Source organism: Balaenoptera physalus (assembly GCF_965194825.1).
Source record: "Balaenoptera physalus genome assembly, contig: HAP1_SCAFFOLD_1339, whole genome shotgun sequence".
In the NCBI taxonomy this organism is placed as follows: domain Eukaryota; kingdom Metazoa; phylum Chordata; class Mammalia; order Artiodactyla; family Balaenopteridae; genus Balaenoptera; species Balaenoptera physalus.
In genome coordinates this window covers 1-18,233 of record NW_028125457.1, presented here as the reverse complement: position 1 = coordinate 18,233, position 18,233 = coordinate 1, and the positions used below count along the sequence as shown (strand labels likewise).

General features: G+C 38.6%; 1 long non-coding RNA gene and 1 pseudogene across 2 annotated transcripts; one reads left to right on the top strand and one right to left on the bottom strand.

The window, feature by feature from the left end:
- The first annotated feature begins 1,595 nt into the window (after positions 1–1,595).
- LOC309653862 lies at positions 1,596–12,990 on the top strand. Its single transcript, XR_014259573.1, has 2 exons — positions 1,596–3,767; positions 9,888–12,990. It is a non-coding gene; the product is annotated as an uncharacterized lncRNA (long non-coding RNA).
- Positions 12,991–15,785: 2,795 nt separating this feature from the next.
- Positions 15,786–18,227, bottom strand: LOC309653859 (mitochondrial import inner membrane translocase subunit Tim8 A pseudogene; annotated as a pseudogene). Its single transcript has one exon. The product of its transcript is annotated as a mitochondrial import inner membrane translocase subunit Tim8 A pseudogene (transcript).
- Positions 18,228–18,233: the final 6 nt, after the last annotated feature.

Below are 18,233 nucleotides of genomic sequence, written 5' to 3'. Positions count from 1 at the left end.
ATCCTACCTATGATTTTTCCTGATTTGTGGCCTCCCTGGATTTTTGCTGTGAGCCTGACAGGTCTTTGATTCTTCAATAAATACAGTCAGTTATTGACTTCAGTCTTTCAGATGTTTGAATTCAGCTCTTTAGGCTCTCAGTTCTCACAGCTTCAGAGTATGGCAAATGTAAGGAGAGACCAGCTATGTATTTGTTACCGTTACACTTTCTCAATGAAAATTTGTCTCATAAACACTGAAACATTGCAGATGATTTCACTTTTTCTGACTCAGCCCCCTTCTTGGGGATGGCACTTCTGGGTTTTTACTGTGAGTCTGGTAGGTCTCTGATTCCTCACTTTGGAAAGTTCTCTCCCTCAGGCATTAGGTATTTAAGCTTCCTGCTTTCTATAGGTTCAAAAACTGGCAAATGTCTTGAAGAGGAGACCTAATGATTGTCACAGGCCCCTTTATCTAGCGGGATTTGGTTTGTTCGTGCCATGACTGTGCAGGAAATTTCACTCTGCTTTCTTGGCTCAGTCCCCCATCATCCTGTACCACCCTGACACTAAGGAAATGTCCTGTGGGGGAAATCGGCTTGACATTCTGCTAGATTTCACTCCATCATGCCAGCAAATGAGTTCATCAAAAGGTATGGTGATTTCTCTTTTCCAGTGGAGTATGTCTCCCTACACCAAACCCCTGCTCCAAATCTCTAAATGTCCCTCTCTAGCATACTAGTTGATATTGTTTCTTGATTGCTTCCTTAGCTCGATGATCCTTTATTCAAGTTTGTTTGCTCGTTGCAGCAGGAGTGATGGCCTGTGCCTACCTAGTGCAGGCATATTATTATGGAGATATGGCTTTGGTCCCAGACACCACAATAAGGAGAATATCATAAGAAAGCAAGTCACACGAGTTGTTTGGTTTCCCAGTGCATGTAAAAGTTATGTTTATGCTATACTGTAGTCTATTAAGTGTGCAATAGCATTATGTCTAAAAAAAGTACATATCTTAATTTGAAAGCAGACTTTAAGAATGCTACCCATCATCTGAGCCTTCAGCAAGCTGTAATCTTTTTGCAATAGTAACATCAAAGATCACTGATCACAGATCATGTAACAAGTATAATAGTGAAAAAGTTTGAAATATTGTGAGACTTACCAAAACATGACATAGAGACACGAAGTGAGCAAATGCTGTTGGAAAAAATGGCACCACCAGTAGAGCTGCTTGACACAGGGTTGCCACAAACCTTCAATTTGTTACAAAAAAAAAAAAAAAAAAAAAAAAAAAAGCATTATCTGCAAGGTACAATAAAGTGAAGTGCAATAAAGTGAGGTATGCCTATATATCCTGCCTCAAAGTAGAAATCCTATTTAGATCACCTTTAATTTCTCTCTATGATATATTAATAGTTTTCTGTTCAGGGTTCTTACATTTTTTATTACACTTATTATTAGGTATATGATGTTTTGATGATAATGTAGATGGCATATTTTTTAGTTTTTAATTTTATAACTTTTCAGACACAGAAAAATGTTAGTGGAATTTTTTAATGTTTGGTCTCTTATCTGGCAACTCTTCTAAAAACTAACTGATATTCTAACAAGTTATCTGTAGATGGTTTTGGATTTTCTGTATCCTTAATTATATCAAATATGGAAAGTGACAGTATTATTTCTTCCTTTCTTAGCCTTATATTTCTGATTTCTTTTTCCTGCCTTACTGCTAATGCCATTTAATACTTTTACTAACAGGTTGAATAGAAAAGGTAAGAGTTGGCATTCTTATTTTGTTCCTAATCTTACAGTGGACATTCTCCACATTTCACTATAAATAGGATGGTGGCTCTAAAGTTTTTTGTAGTTTCCCTTTGCTATGAGTTTTTAATCATACATAATTATTGAATTTTATCAAATGCTTTATCTGACTATACTGATATGATCATATACATTTTCTCCTTTATTTTATTCATGTGGTGCATGACATTTATTGATATTTGAATGTTAACTCACCTTGCATTTCTGGAGTAAAACAACTTGGTAGGAATTCACACACACACACACACATTCACTCACTCACACACTCTACATTTGATTGTCTAACATTTTGTGTATGATTTTTGCTTCTGTATACATAAAGGAGATGGGCCTATTTTCTTTTCTCATAATTGTCCTTTTAATTAGTGAATAGTATATAGAGGGTAGAGATTTAAAAGACCTTTTAAAAGGTCTTCTTCTTCTGTGATATAATACAATACAGTATTACTCCATTTTTTAAAAATGACCTTTTTTATTTTCAAATAGTTTCAAATCTGCAGAAAAGATACAAACAGAGTTCCCTTTACCTCTCTCCCAGTTTTTCCTATTGCTAACATCTTATACTACCATACTATATTTTTCAAAATTAAAAAGCCAACATTTATACATTACTATTAACTAAACTTAAGACTTTTTTTGGATTTCACCAGTTTTCCTGTTAATGACCTTTTTCTGTTCTAGGACCCAATCCAGTATATCACATTCCACTTAGTTAGTTGTCATGTCTCCTTAGTCTTCTCTGGTCTATGACAGTTCCTCATTCCTTCCTTGTTTTTTATGATTTTGACAGTCTTGAGGAATATTTGTCTGATATTTTGTAGAATTGTCCTCAGTCTGGGTTTGGCTGATGTTTTTCTCATGATTAGACTGGAGTTATAGGTTTTGACAAAGAATACCACAGAAGCGAAGTAACCGTCTCATCACATCATAACAGAGAGTATGTAGTGTCTCCGTGACATCACTGGTGATGTGAAACATCATCACTTGCATAACATGGTGTTTGCTTGGTTTCTCCACTGTAAAGTTACTTTTTCTCCCATTTTATACTCTCTTTGGAATTCAATCATTAAGGCCAGCCCAGGACTGGACTTAAGGGGAAGATTAAGCTTCACCTCCACCTCCTTGGGGAGGAGATGGATGCCGGCGGGGGGGGGGGGGGGGGTGGCGGGGGGGAGGTTACCTACATATGGAATTCTTCTGTTGGCAAGATTTGTCTTCTCCCTCCCTCCTATTATTTATTTATTTATACACTCATTTATTTACTCCATTATGTTTTAATATGGATTCTTTATCATCTATATACATAATTACAACCTTAAAAACCTCTGGTTCCCCCACTGACATATAAACTCTTTGAGGAAAGGCTCTGTTTCTTTTTTATTTTTGTACACTCTATGCGTTTAGCATAGTCCCCTAATTTATAGTGGACTTCCAGTAATTATTTTGTAATGGATATCTTTCCACTTCAACTGAAAAGTACCCTTTCCTTATATAATAGCATTCTAAATCCAAAATAAAAGTAGATTTTAAAATAAGTAAAAGTAAACTCATGCATGATCACCCTGTAATAAGTATGTAAAAAAGCAAAGGGTACTGCAGAAATAACTTAACCATTGGAGTTGGATGTGTCTCCAAAAAATATTGAAGCCACATTTGGAAAGAAATTACAGTATTTGATAAGCCAAGGATATGACCTGCTGTGTGCTTTCCCTTTTTTGTTCAGATCACCAAAGGAGATTAAGACCCCGTTTTCTCCCGTCTCTGGAAAATTATCATCTGATGCAGTCACTCAGATAACAACAGAGAGTCCAGGAAAAGCCATGTTTTCATCTGAGATTTTTGGTAATGCTGAAGATCGTGGACATGATATTCCAGAGCTCAGTACACAGAAGTTGGGCAAAGTTCCTGTCAAGTTTGCTTCATCATCTTCAGTCCAACAGATTACTGTTCTTCATGGCACAGATGGTAAGAGAATTTTAGGTCACATTACCAACTTTTGTGTGTCATTAACCAATAAATTTCTTGATTGGGTCTTTCTAGTTAGAAAACCTAATTTTAATTTTAAGCATTAGGTTGTACATGATGATAACATCTTTTATTTACATAGCTATGAAGAGAATATAATTTATTATGTTTTTACTTCAATTTCTAGTGAAGTTAACAACCTATGTGAAACTCATGCTACTTGTGGCTGACGTATTTTCAACTCATAATACTTGTCATAAGAATGCAAGTAGTTCATGAAAACATAAAAACTATAGAGGTTCAATTTTAGGGAGGTAGATAATTATTTGGCATTGTTTCTTTTACTATTGTTTTGCATGAGACAGTGAACAGATAGCAAACACAATACCAGTCTATTTCTTGCTCAAGAAACGTTGAGCAGGGACCCAGGTTGACTGTGACTCTGCTTTCTTTAAAACATGGAACCTTGGATTCATCATCATAGTCAACTGGAAGGGACGAAAAGCATGGAGGAGCACATGTTGGGAGGCTTTTATGGTCTAGGCCTAGGTGTGGCCCACATCACTTTCCACTGACTAGGAATAGTTTAGCTGTGCTTTCCAGGATGAAAAAGAAATGAGTTTTGGTGAACAGCTAGCAATTTCTACCATAAGGTCTACAACATTTAGAGTGTTCCTATGCTATCATGACAGTGATATTTTTATAGTGCTTACACTATATAACATTCAAAATTATAGCAAGTTATTTTCTTTTTCAGACCAGTAACTGGAAAGTTAAGTTCCCATTCTACCTCCAAATGAGGGTGGGAACTTTCAATTACTAATTTTAAAGTATTCAACAGTTTGTACAAATCTATTCAAAATAGATTTTAAGTGTTCCTACTTGTGCAAAAAGTTTATCTGTCTGTAGGTATAAATGGAATATGCCTAAATGTATAAAGAAAATTGCTTAGTTCCACATTTAAATTGCACTGAATTTAATTTGAATAAATACATTTATATGTTGAAATGGTTATATTTCTTTTCTTTTTTTTTTATTTTATTTATTTTATTTTGGCTGTGTCGGGTCTTCATCGCTGCGTGCAGCCTTTCTCTAGTTGCGGCGAGCGGGGGCTACTCTTCATTGCGGTGCACGGGCTTCTCATTGCGGTGGCTTCTCTTGTGGTGGAGCACGGGCTCTAGGCACGTGGGCTTCGGTAGTTGTGGTGCATGGGCTCAGTAGTTGTGGCTCGCGGGCTCTAGAGCGCAGGCTCAGTAGTTGTGGCACATGGGCTTAGTTGCTCCGCGGCATGTGGGATCTTCCCGGACCAGGGCTGGCACCCGTGTCCCCTGCATTGGCAGGCGGATTCTTAACCACTGAGCTATCAGGGCAGCCCGAGATGGTTATATTTCTTATACACTTTTATTGTGAAATAAAATTATGCCCCCCAAATGTATAGTCTAATCAATATCACACAGAACACCTTTAATGTGTCAGTTACCTATTGCCAGCGTGATACTGTATAAGAACCTCGAAAATCTCAGTGCTTTATAACAACAGACATTTGCTTTCCTCACTCATGGGCTTATGAGTCCGTTGGAGTTTGGCATCAGGATGCAAAAACGGTTTGGGTCTGTTCCACATGCCTTGTACTGAAACCCAGGCTACTCTGGGCTATGCTGTTTTCATGTTGGTGGAAGAGCACAGGAGAGGAAATCCAACTGTGAAAGTGTATTTTATACCTCTTCTGACATCAAATGGATCAGTCTATAGAGAGCCCACAGTTCATGGTCTTACCTTTACATACAGGTACTTGGTAGAAAGGACTCCTTTAAAAGAGAAATATTATTTGGTTTAATAATAAAATATTTTTAACTCTGTGGATTCAGAAGTAAAATTTTAAAAAATATTTTAAAAGTATACAGAATAGGGCTTCCCTGGTGGCGCAGTGCTTGAGAATCCGCCTGCCAATGCAGGGGACACGGGTTCGAGCCCTGGTCTGGGAAGATCCCACATGCCGCAGAGCAACTAGGCCCGTGAGCCACAAATACTGAGCCTGCGTGTCTGGAGCTTGTGCTCTGCAACAGGAGAGGCCGCGATAGCGAGAGGCCCGCGCACCGCGATGAAGAGTGGCCCCCGCTTGCCGCAACTAGAGAAAGCCCTTGCACAGAAACGAAGACCCAACACAGCCAAAAATAAATAAATAAATAATAAAAATAAAGGAATTGCTTTAAAAAAAAAAAAAAGTATACAGAATAGCATGTTGAATTTATGACTATGTGTCCACTGCTCTGAATTAACAAATTAAGAGTAATATGCTATATGTTTATATTTAGTTCCATTTGCAAGTTTTTTGAAGAAATAAATTTTATGGTTGGACTTTCTTCTTTACCCTTCTCCAGTCCTTTCTTTCTCTCCCAGGAACAACCATTATTTGCTGAATAGTCGCTTCTTCCCCCAGAGATAGGCAGTCCAAAGTAACTTTAAGACTTCTGCATCCAAACATAAAGTTGTTGAGAATTTCAAAAAGCCACTTATCTTGCCTCTGAATTCTCCATCTCCACATGGTAACCATTCTTGCTCTGGGTCCATTGTAATTCTGCCCAATTGTTGTTGTCCATTTTCTGCAAACTTTGAACTAAATGGTAAATTTAACCATCACCACCAAGCTTTATATACACTGGTGGAGGAAGAAAACTACTAAGTCAATATCCTAACAATAATGACTACAGCAACGTCCAAAGAGAAGTAGAGGCTACAACCTATTTTTCCTGTTATTTAAATTCTTCCAGCCTCTATACATTTCTTCATTCTCCTTGAATTCAGCCAGGTTCTCATTGGCTGGGGTTTTGCCTGATAGGTTGGTACAAGTGTTCCTAAGTAGTCTAAGGCTTTGCTAGCCCTGCATAGGTTTAAGGTAATTTTTTGTTAATTTCTATGACCAGGCTTGGTAAAGTGGTCCCCTAGGTGTAAGCCATACTCCTACTGACTTTCTTCTTTTAAGGTAACCTTATTTCTCCCTGATAGTTAAGGTCAATTGTAGTTTTAGTCAACACTATGGCATCCTATTCCCTGTATTGTTTCAGTGACATAAAGAATGTAAAATGACTAGATGGCTCCTGTCTCCCGGTAGAAGTGCCCCTCCCTTATTTCTAAGATCTTCCATCAAACAAAGCAGAGTCACAGAGATAGAAAGCAAAAGATTTTAAAGGCTTCTGCCTTTGTTCCTAAATACATGCATTCTGTCTGTGGGATAGGCAAGTGCCACATGTGGTTCTGAGCACATGCCGTATTCAGTAAGCTAGCATTCCAGCCTCAGAAAGTGATGCCTCCCAGCTTGTGCCATGACAGTTATCAGTAAATTGTTCACTCGCTTTTTTGTTCTTGAGTTTACCATAGCTGTGGGTGATCAGGCTTGTGAGGAGAACAGTGACTCCCTTTAGGCGTCAGCCTTTTGTCTCATTTCCTTCACTATGAAGTCAGTTCCTTGGTTGGAAGCAGGGTACTAGTAATATGGATTCCATGTCAAATCATCAGAATCATGGAGTGGCCAAGGATGGTAACACAATTCTAAGTAGTTTATAAGTTGTTATTGCATCCAGAATGAAGGAGATCTCATTCTACTCTGGGACTATCAGACTCTGTCTAGAGTATTTTGATTTTTATAAACTAGACATGGGCAACTAGGAGTCCATCTAGAGGTGATTACAGGATGCAAGAGAAGACCATGGTCCATAAGGATAAACTGAAGAAGCTGTTGTGTTTAATCAGGAGAAGTGGTAGCTATCTACAAAATTCTATTTGAATGAGCAGTACAACCCCATGAATACTGAGGAGTAACCTAAACAAGAATTTTATAGGGCTCATGTGATGGCAATACTAATCCTTTGTGTAGGCATAGAAAAGGACAGTAGACTAAAAGGAGGGATGGGATATTTCTGAATGGGAAAATTCAATATTTAAAGATGTCATTTATTCCCAAATGAATTTAAACTCTAATGTAATTCTACTCAAAATTCTAATGGAATTGTTCTTTTGAACTTGTTTAATTGATCTTAAGTTTTTTCAGGAAGAATAATAAAGAAAATACTGGAAAAGAAGAGTAATGGGGAGGATAAATTTTAGCAGCAGCCAGTGGAGTGTTTTCATGGGATGCCTGGAAGTTGCAGACATTATTCTCACCCTTGACCTATGGGCCCAGACTCAGTCATATGTCCATACATGTCTGCAAGGGAGATTGGGAAATACAGTGTACAGATGAGCAGTATGTACCCAGCTAAATATCAAAATGCTGTTACAGAGACAGAGTTTCTACCACATCATGAAAGAAAAACAAGTGTATAGAAAAAGATTTCAGGGACTGCCCTGGTGGCGCAGTGGTTAAGAATCCACCTGCCAGTGCAGGGGACACGGGTTCGAGCCCTGGTCCGGGAAGATCCCACATGCCGCAGAGCAACTAAGCCCGTGCTCCACAACTACTGAGCCTGTGCTCTAGAGCCCGCGAGCCACAACTACTGAGCCCATGCTCCACAACTACTGAAGCCTGCATGCCTAGAGCCTGTGCTCCACAACAAGAGAAGCCACTGCAGTGAGAAGAGTGAGAAGCTCGCGCACCACAACGAAGAGTAGCCCCCCACACCGCAACTAGAGAAAGCCCGCGTGCAGCAATGAAGACCCAATGAAGCAAAAAAATAAGAAGAAGAAAAAGATTTCATCTTCTATAATAATCAAATTACTACCATGTCACAGACATTTTAGAAAGAATTTTAGCAGTTAGTATTTAAAAAAACGAAACTTTATAAATGACATAATTTTTCACTCTGAAATCAGGAAACTTATGTGAAATGGGGCAGCAGGGGAGAATGGGTATGCTATGAACAGGAAGTCTTTATTACAGAATTCTTTATTATTGAAAATTTAATCCAGCCTAAATTTTTAACATTATGAGAAGGGTTAAAAACACTTAATGTGTAGTAGAATGATAAAAAATGTGAAGATAGGAAATAAAATGAATATTTTATTATCAATGTAAAGTAGAAAAACTGAATTCCACATTATACATACTATACACAACTATGTAAACAAATAAGCAATACAGAGGAAAGACCTGTAGAAATACATTAAAATATTAATAATAGTTATCTTTGAGTGGTAAGACTTTGTCTTTTTTATTTCTGTGTATTTTTTTAATATTGAGAATTTATACTTTTATAATGGAAAACTTATTTTGAAAATCTGCCACATAGAAGAGAATTAGATTTACTTTCTATGACTCTGGAGGGAGAATCTTCAAAGATCAGTAGTAGGGGTTAACAACGACCAGGTTTGGGTTCAATATAAGATAAAGTGTTTCTTAGTTAGAGCCATCTAAATATGGAATAGATTGCTAAGAAGTCGTCTTCTCAATGAATCCTACCCTTACCACTCTATTTAAACTGCATCCTGCTGCAATTTCCCAAATACTTCTAATCTTCCTCAGCATTTTCTAATTTTTTTGGGGGGGGAGTGGCTGTTTTGGGTCTTTGTTGCTGCACACGGGCTTTCCCTAGCTGTGGTGAGTAGGGGCTACTCTTCATTGTGCTGCATGGGTTTCTTATTGTGGTGGCTTCTCCTGTTGCAGAGTGCGGGCTCTAGGCGCACAGGTTTCAGTAGTTGCAGCACGAGGGCTCAGTACTCGCAGCACAAGGGCCCTAGAGCACGTGGGCTTCAGTAGTTGCGGCACATGGGCTCAGTAGTTGTGGCGCTCGGGCTCTAGGGCGGGCGGGCTTTGGTAGTTGTGGCACGCAGGCTCAGTAGTTGTGGTGCACAGGCTTAGTTGCTCCACAGCATGTGAGATCTTCCCAGACCAGGTATCGAACCCCTGTCCCCTGCATTGGCAGGCAGATTCTTAACCCACTGCACCACCAGGGAAGTCCCAGTATTTTCTAATTTTTTATGTCACTAATAATTTATAAAAACACTAGATGATTTACTTATTTAGTATGCTAATTGTTTACTGTCTATCTCCCTCTTCTAGAATGCTAGTTTACTGATACATTCCAAGAATCTTGACCACTGCTTGGCACATTAAAGGTACTTAATATTTGTTCAGTTAATTAATAAATGTTTTCTTATTAATTATTCTGATCTTTATGTCCTTAGGCCAGCCTTTACTGTTGCCATATAAGCCTTCTGGTAGTACAAAGATGTACTATGTTCCCCAATTAAGACAAATTCCTTCATCTCTGGATTCCAAGTCAGACACCACCATTGAGAGCTCACACTCAGGTATTATGCAGAAATTATTCAAAATTTTACTTTTTGAAATTTTATTTGTGGATTGGCTGTTTAATTCTGGATGACATATGAAAGCTCAGTGCTATTTAATCTTTAAGTGAAACATGGAGATTTTCATGACACAGTCTCTGGTTCAGATAGGTGAGTTATTTGGTCAGATGTATTGTGTACACTCAAACATTTGATAAATATTTGAAGAAAATTGTATGAACAGTTACTTGTTTGGGTTAGTGGACTCCATCTAGGACAAAGGTTTCCAAGTTTTCTCTGTTCACAGTCACCTTAGTGTTTGGGTGATTTCTTTTCTCATCATCGTGGGGATATAAATCATCAGCAGCATATAAATACATGAAGTATTTTTTCAGATACTAAGCTATTATGTTATTAGGGTATAAAAATACTTACCGTTTTGATCTTACAGCTTAATAAGCAAAAATATTTTTGGTTTTGTGTTTGAAAGAAAACATTTTACTTTGTTCAGAAATATGCATAATTACTTGCTAACGAGATATGTGTGGCTATTAGGGCACAGTTTCTCACACCTTGAGATGAGATTGGACACAACCACCCTCATTTATTGCTTTTGTTACAGAAACTGTCAAAAATCCAACTCTGCAGAGATACAGACAGCAGCATTGAAAGGAATGTAGCAGTATCTAATGTTGAAACTTTAAACTATCTTTAGCTATTAGTTTTTGTCCTGTACACCAGATATTACATATCACTGTTTCTCTAGAGTTTTAAAATATCCCACAACATCCCTGTGAGATCACCACAATAGAACTGCAGATTTAGAAAATGAATAGCATCCTGTGGAGGAACTGAATAAATATTTTCTGTGGAAAATTATAAGGATACGGAGTTGGTATGGTGCGGGGTTTTGATTGTTGGGATAACATATTGATTGGTCCACAGGAGTTGACTTGGTTCCGTGTAGATATAAATTGTTCATGATTTGTCAATAGACATCTTTATAGGTGTAGAAATTAAAAAGAAAGTAGTTGTCCCTGGTCTTATGCAGATTTTCTGTTAATTTTAAGAGGACCCAACTAGTATCTAATGGTAACTGAGTTAAAGCCCCTGATATAATTGCTCCTGATTTCCCACTGTGATGCCACTGAAAAAAAGAACCACAAAATGCTCATATGTTAGGATTGATTATGAAGCCTATAACCAGGAACTGGAAGAAATTTTCACTACCTGCATGGCTATGATTTTAAAAACTCACTTAGTGGCTACGAGACATAAAACAAGCTTACTTAATTGATTGTAGGTAGGAAAATCTTTTATCTCAGTCTCACTTTCAGCCCCCTAGTTCAGAAGACAGAATGTACCAATAGAAGTGTAATCAGGTGTTCCAGTATTTTTTGAGGCCTCCTGTGTACTTCTATTCATTTACATCCTAACTCTTCCCTTTGGAGACATTAACTTTGAGAAAAATTGGACAGTAGTGGGAAGAGGAAATGACTACTCAGGGATGGTACACTGTATCCTGAGAAATACTGTCCGTATAAATAAAGTACTGAATGCATCAATTAGACAAGAAGAGATCTGTTGGCTATATATACTTGAGGTTGTCATTTATCATGTTCTGCATCTATTCTGAGAGTGAGGGAGTTGACAGAAGAAAATAATAGTTTCTTAGACCAGTAGAGCTGATCTAGCTGAAAGCCTAGGAATTGTTCTGATAGATAGTGTCTATTAGTGTGTTGTGATTCTATAGATACTAGAAAGATCCAACTAGAGTTTGGGGCCAAGGGCAAGTCATAAACCGTTGCAGATATTTGGACCAAATAATTTCTCCTCAGTTGAGAATGAGTAAACAATTGAACTCATAAAATTCTTTTAAAGACAAAAACAAAGGGACTTCCCTCGTGGCGCAGTGGTTAAGAATCCGCCTGCCAATGCAGAGGACACGGGTTCCAGCCCTGGTCCGGGAAGATCCCACATGCCACAGAGCAACTAAGCCTGTGCGCCACAACTACTGAGCCTGCGCTTTAGAGCCTGCGAGCCATGACTACTGAAGCCCGCATGCCTAGAACCCATGCTCCGCAACAAGAGAAGCCACCGCAATGAGAAGCCCGCGCACTGCAACGAAGAGTAGCCCCCGCTCGCCGCAACTAGAGAAAGCCCGTGCACAGCACCGAAGACCCTACACAGGCAAAAATAAAAATAAATAAATTAAAAACAAAACAAAAACAAAAAAACAAGGCAAAGGTAACCTCGCAAAGAAAGAGATAGATGTTAGAGATTTACTCATTAGGTCAAGTAACACTCTGAAGTAGTAACAGGATTTCATTTATATCTGACAGTAAGTTCTGTGAAGATAGGTACTATGCCTTTTTTTTTGTAAGCCATTTTATACCTCATACCAATATATAATATAGATGTTATTTTGATATTCATTTAAAGACATTTAAATACTTTATGTACTAGTACTGTCAATAGGAGCAAAAAGCCATGGGGAGAGAACTGGCTGGGAGTTTTAAAACAAAGTGAGGAGTTAATAGCAGAAAAAAATGGTGGAGTAAAGACCTCCAACATTTTGCCCTGTGATAAAAGCAACAGAATTTTGGCAAAACTTTATGGAAAACTTTTCCAAAACTCTGGAAATTAACCAAAGGCTTGTAGCTTTTGTAGTAAGCATTTATTCAAGAAAAATGGCTGAACCTTGATAAGAATAGTAATAAGCTTGTGGCATTTTACCTTGCCCTATTCTCATTGCCATACTCAGCTCAGTGATTGATAACCTTGAAAAATATCAGCCTGCATTCCCAGGACTGGAGGGAGCAGAACAGAGCTGGACCTCTTTCACAATTTCATTCCCAAAGAATTGTCAGTATTTGACCTGTCTGATGGCTCTCTGGAAGACTCCACTCAAAAGGCTTATCTTTATTCGACCTTACTCAGAGCTATCCAGTGCGTATGAGCCTCTGTGTCTATGTGTGAGGTGTTTGTCAAAAAACACTTACAGGCAAGTGTTTTATTTTAGTTTCTTAAATATTTATTTATTTAATTTATTTATTTTGGCTGTGCCGGGTCTTAGTTGCACCACTCAGGATCTTCGTTGCGGCATGCGGACTCCTTAGTTGCAGGACCTAGTTCCCTGACCAGGGATCGATCCCAGGGCCCCTGCATTGGGAGCTCGGAGTCTTACCCCCTAGACCACCAGGGAAGTCCCCAAGCAACTGTTTTAATGTCACAATGCATGAGGCAGTGGATAACACTTGAGACAAACAATAGACTAACCAAAAGCTTTATCGGAAAAACTGAGGATGAGATGTCCATAGATATGTTGAAAAGCACTGATATATTCCTAGGACTCTAGAAGACCACAAGTGTGCACAGGCCTGAGTGCATGCTCAGGAAAGATCTGAGAGGGGCCTACCCTTTACCTTTGGCTGCCCTTGAGGCTCTGGGCAAGAAGAAAGGGAAGGCTAAGGCCGAATTGATAACTCCCTGCCCTCAGCGTTGATGGCTATGTGCACGTAGTCCCTCGGCAAAGACTGGGAGATTTATTGTTTCTAGATGTTTAAGGATATCTCCATCTAGGCATTAGCTGACCACTAAGCTAGTTGAGTGGCAGCTTCAGTAGACTTTATAGAATTTGTTCAGAAAAGTTACTTAAAAAAAAAAAACAGCGTAAAGCAACAGCAGGAAACCCTAGGGAGGTAGTAGACTCTGATTTCCAGGGTTGTCACATTATATTTTTTAAGATGTCCAGTTTTCAACAAAAAGTTACAAGATATGGAAATTCAAAGTAAAAAAATATATATATGGACCATACAAAAGAAAAATAGCAGTTTAGAAACTGTCTGTGAGGAATCTCAGACATTGGACTTACTAAATGAAGATGTTAAAATAGCTATTTAAAATATGTTCAAAGAACTAAATGAAACCATGTCGAAAGAAGTATAAGAACAGTGTCTTACCAAATAGAGAATATCAATAAAGAGAAATTACAAAAAAGAACCAAATAGAAGATCTGTAGTTGAAAAGTACAATAACTAAAATAAAAAATTGACTGGAGAAAGCTCAGTATCAGACTTGAACAGGCAGAAGTATGAGTCAGTGAACATGAAGATAGGCCAATTGAGATTATCCAGTGTGAGAAACAGAAAGAAAAAAGAACGAAGAGAAATTAACAGAATCTCAGAGTCCTATGGGACACCTTCAAGCATCCTATTATACACATAATGGGAGTTCCAGATGAAGAGACAGAAAAAGAGACTGAAGGAGTATTTGGAGAAATAATGGCCTAAAATTTCACAAATTTGATGACTGCTGTTAATCTGCACATCCCAAAAGCTCAAGGAAGTCCAAGCATGATACAGTCAAAGAGAGCCACATCTACATACATCATAAACCATCAAATGACAAAGACAGTGTTAAAGCAGCAAGAGCGGAGTTATCATGTACAAAGAATCTTCAATAAGACTAATTGCTGATTTTTCATCAGAAACCATAGAGGCCAGAAGGCATTGCAATGAGATATGCAAAGAGCTGAGGAAAAAAACCTGCCTACCAAGTATTCTGTACCTAGCAAAACTACCCTTCAGAAATGAAGGAGAGATTAAGACATTCTCAGATAAACAACAGTTGAAAGACTCCACTGCTAGCAAACTGACCCACAGAAAATACTAAAGAGATTTTTTTCAAGATGGAATGGTGAACACCAGACAGTAACTTAAATCCACATGAAAAAAGTACTAAAGGTAACTACATAAGGAAATACAAAAGACAGTATAAATGTATTTTTGTTTGTAATTCAGTTTTTCTCCTATATGACTTAAAAGACAAATGCAGTATAAGCAAGTCCCAAATACACACAAAAAAAACTAACAGAATTAAAATGATAAAACCTGACACTATATTTTTAAATAAATAAATTTATTTATTTATTTATTTGTATTTTTATTTTTGGCTGCGTTGGGTCTTCGTTGCTGCGCGCGGGTTTTCTCTAGCTGTGGCGAGCAGGGGCTACTCTTTGTTGTGGTGCGCGGGCTTCTCGTTGCGGTGGCTTCTCTTGTTGAGGAGCACGGGCTCTAAGTGCATGGGCTTCAGTAGTTGTGGCTCTTGGGCTCTAGAGCGCAGGCTCAGTAGTTTTGGCACGCGGGCTTAGTTGCTTCGTGGCATGTGGGATCTTCCCAGACCAGGGCTCGAGCCCGTGTCCCCTGCACTGGCAGGCGGATTCTTAACCACTGTACCACCAGGGAAGTCCGAAAAACTGACACTATTAAAGGGAGAAATATTTCAAGCCAATAGCAAAAGGTCATATATTGTATAATTCCATGTATATGAAATGTCCAGAATGAGCAAATCCGTATAGACAGAAAGTAGATTAGTGGATGCCAGGGGATGTTGGGGAGGGGAAAATAGGGAGTAACAGCTAACATATACAAGATTTCTTTGTGGGGGGCGTGACAAAAATGTTCTGGAATTAGATAACAATATTGGTGGTGAAAATACTAAGAACTAGTGAATTGTACACTTACTTTAATTGGTGAATTTTTTTTTTTTTGAATCTTGTAGAAGTTTTTATTTCAGTGATTAAAAGAACGCAGTAAATGGAAAGTATGCTGGTTTACATTAGGCATGCACCTCTACCTGAAACTGCTGTTAGTTTTTTTTTGTTTTTCTTTTTTTAAATTTATTTATTTATTTATTTATGGCTGTGTTGGGTCCTCGTTTCTGTGCGAGGGCTTTCTCCATTTGCGGCAAGCGGGGGCCAATCTTCACCACGGTGCGCGGGCCTCTCACCATCGCGGCCCCTCTTGCTGCGGAGCACAGGCTCCAGACGCGCAGACTCAGTAGCTGTGGCCCACGGGCCCAGCTGCTCCGCGGCACGTGGGATCCTCCCAGACCAGGGCCCGAACCCGCGTCCCCCGCACTGGCAGGCAGACCCCCAACCACTGCGCCACCAGGGAAGCCCTGCTGTTAGTTTTTGACTGGCCTAAATCTTTATAACTTATTTTTTCATTTAGGCACATCTTTAAATTTTTTTGGACCCTGACATACAGGGTAAGTTAACTTCTTCCTTGTGGCAGTTTAGTATGAGAATTATGTTCGCTGGCTAGATTCCTTTAACTAAAGGCCTCTAGACTCTCAGGCTACCTGTACTAGCTCAAGACTGTACTTTATATATAGATATTTAAGTGAATCACAGTATAAGGGAGGGAGATAATCTAGAAAGGTGAAATGTACTGTATGAATACTCCATACATTTTTTTTCTAGCACAGATAATCAAACACTAGATAAGGAGGCCTACAGTCAAGTACCAAATTACTCTTTCCCCCACTGCTGCCCTTTCTGAGAGACACAAAGATGTATATCGATCTCTCCAGAAATCTGAAAGGAATCCACACAAATAACAGATTATTACCTATGTGGTCCCACATATCAAATTATAGAGCAGTTCCACTATTAAAATTATAGGAAGCAGTTAATGGGACTATGAGGAAAGCATCGTCCCACATACAGTAACATACACCTAGTAGAGTTTTCCATTCATCTGTCAATTGTTTTCCCAAGATTAGCATTAAAAAACACAACCCCAAACACATTTGACCCTCAAACCACCCCCACACACAAAAATTGGTCTTTGTTCATTCTCAGATGACAGGATGTCCCAAGAGTGACAAAGGTGGGAGCCGATCCCCCCACAGCCTTTTCTTCAACCATCCCATCAACTGCTCTTCATTTCTTGAACTACCTTCCTTTTCCAGAGAGGTAATAATCAGGTCAGTCAGAAAGGCTTTCTGAGAAGACTGGCTTGGATTTCTGGGTCTGTTCCAGTCGATTCAAGATGAATTGGCTTGTATCAATGAAGCGCTCAACGCAGTTCACAAAACAGGCCTCAGCCCGACTGTCCAACTTTGGCCCAGGCTTGTCCATGCACATTTCCCAACAAAGTTCCGTCATCTGGTGCACCAGCTGCTGGAAGCACTTCTTCTGAGTCTCTACCTCGATGAAATGCTGCAGCTGCGGGTCGACCGAGCCCAAACCCGCTGCGGAGGAAGACGAGGAGGACGCCATCCCAGCGCGGCCACGCGTGCCGAGACAAACTCCGCACCAACTCACCGACCTTCACGTGTCTCCGCGGCGGAACCCTTAATTGGTGAATTTCATGTTTTGTCTCAATTTAGAAAAAAAAGTGTGTGTGTTGGGGGGGGTGTGGGCAGGAATGAACATATGAAGGAAAAGACTGCCTAAAACTGTAAAGATTTGGTAACAGATTTAAAATACATTTTGCAGGCAAAAAGGGTGGAATTAACATGAAGGAAGTTAAATTAGTGATGAGGACAAATCTGAGAGTCTGCAAAATTACAGAGGAAAAAGAAGAAGAAAATGAAAATGCTGTGAAAGATGATGAGAGACATAAGAAACATAGCTAAGTAAACCAAACCAAGAATTATATCTGTAGCTGAGGAAGAAAGTAATATTCAAACACTTAATTGAATAAAACATCCTCCTCCTGAAAAGGGGAACACTGTATGCAGATTGAAAGTTGCCATAAAAATCCAGGGAAAAATCAGAGACTGAGACACATATCAGAAAAAGATTTTTGAGTTAAAATAAATAGAAGAAAATCCCATAAATATACAATTAAAAAAAAAAAGTTAAGAGAAGAAAATTTAGTCTGATATCAGGCTTATTTAAAATACTAAATGTAAAAATAATGGAACCAAATCTGTATTTATTGGGAAAATTATATAATTCAAGGATTTATGGACCCAGTGCATTTTCATTAAGCACTATGACAATGAAAAGACATTTTCACAAGTACACAGCAGCTAGAAAGTATATTCAACCTCTGTACCTTCTTGAAAAATTCACTTGAAGACTCACCCAGCTGAAGAGATGAATCAAAATGAAGAAGTCATTACAGAGAAATGAAGCAATGCTGAAAGTGATCAGTGGTGAACTTTGAAGTCAGTTTGACACAACACTCATCTAAACAGCAAATTTAGTTACAAGGTGGAAAAAAAAATGCCAAAAGTTAATTTTGGAATGAAAGGCATGAAAAGAAAAAACAATTGTGTTTCTTGTCTTTTTGACTAAAGAGGTGTCATTTTATTCATGACTTGGTGATCAGATAGGTTAAAGAAGTTTTCATAAAAAATAAATTTGACTTGATTAAAATTTAAAACTTGTGTGCACCAAAAAACAAAACACCATCAACATAGTAAAAAGGTTGCACACAGAATTGG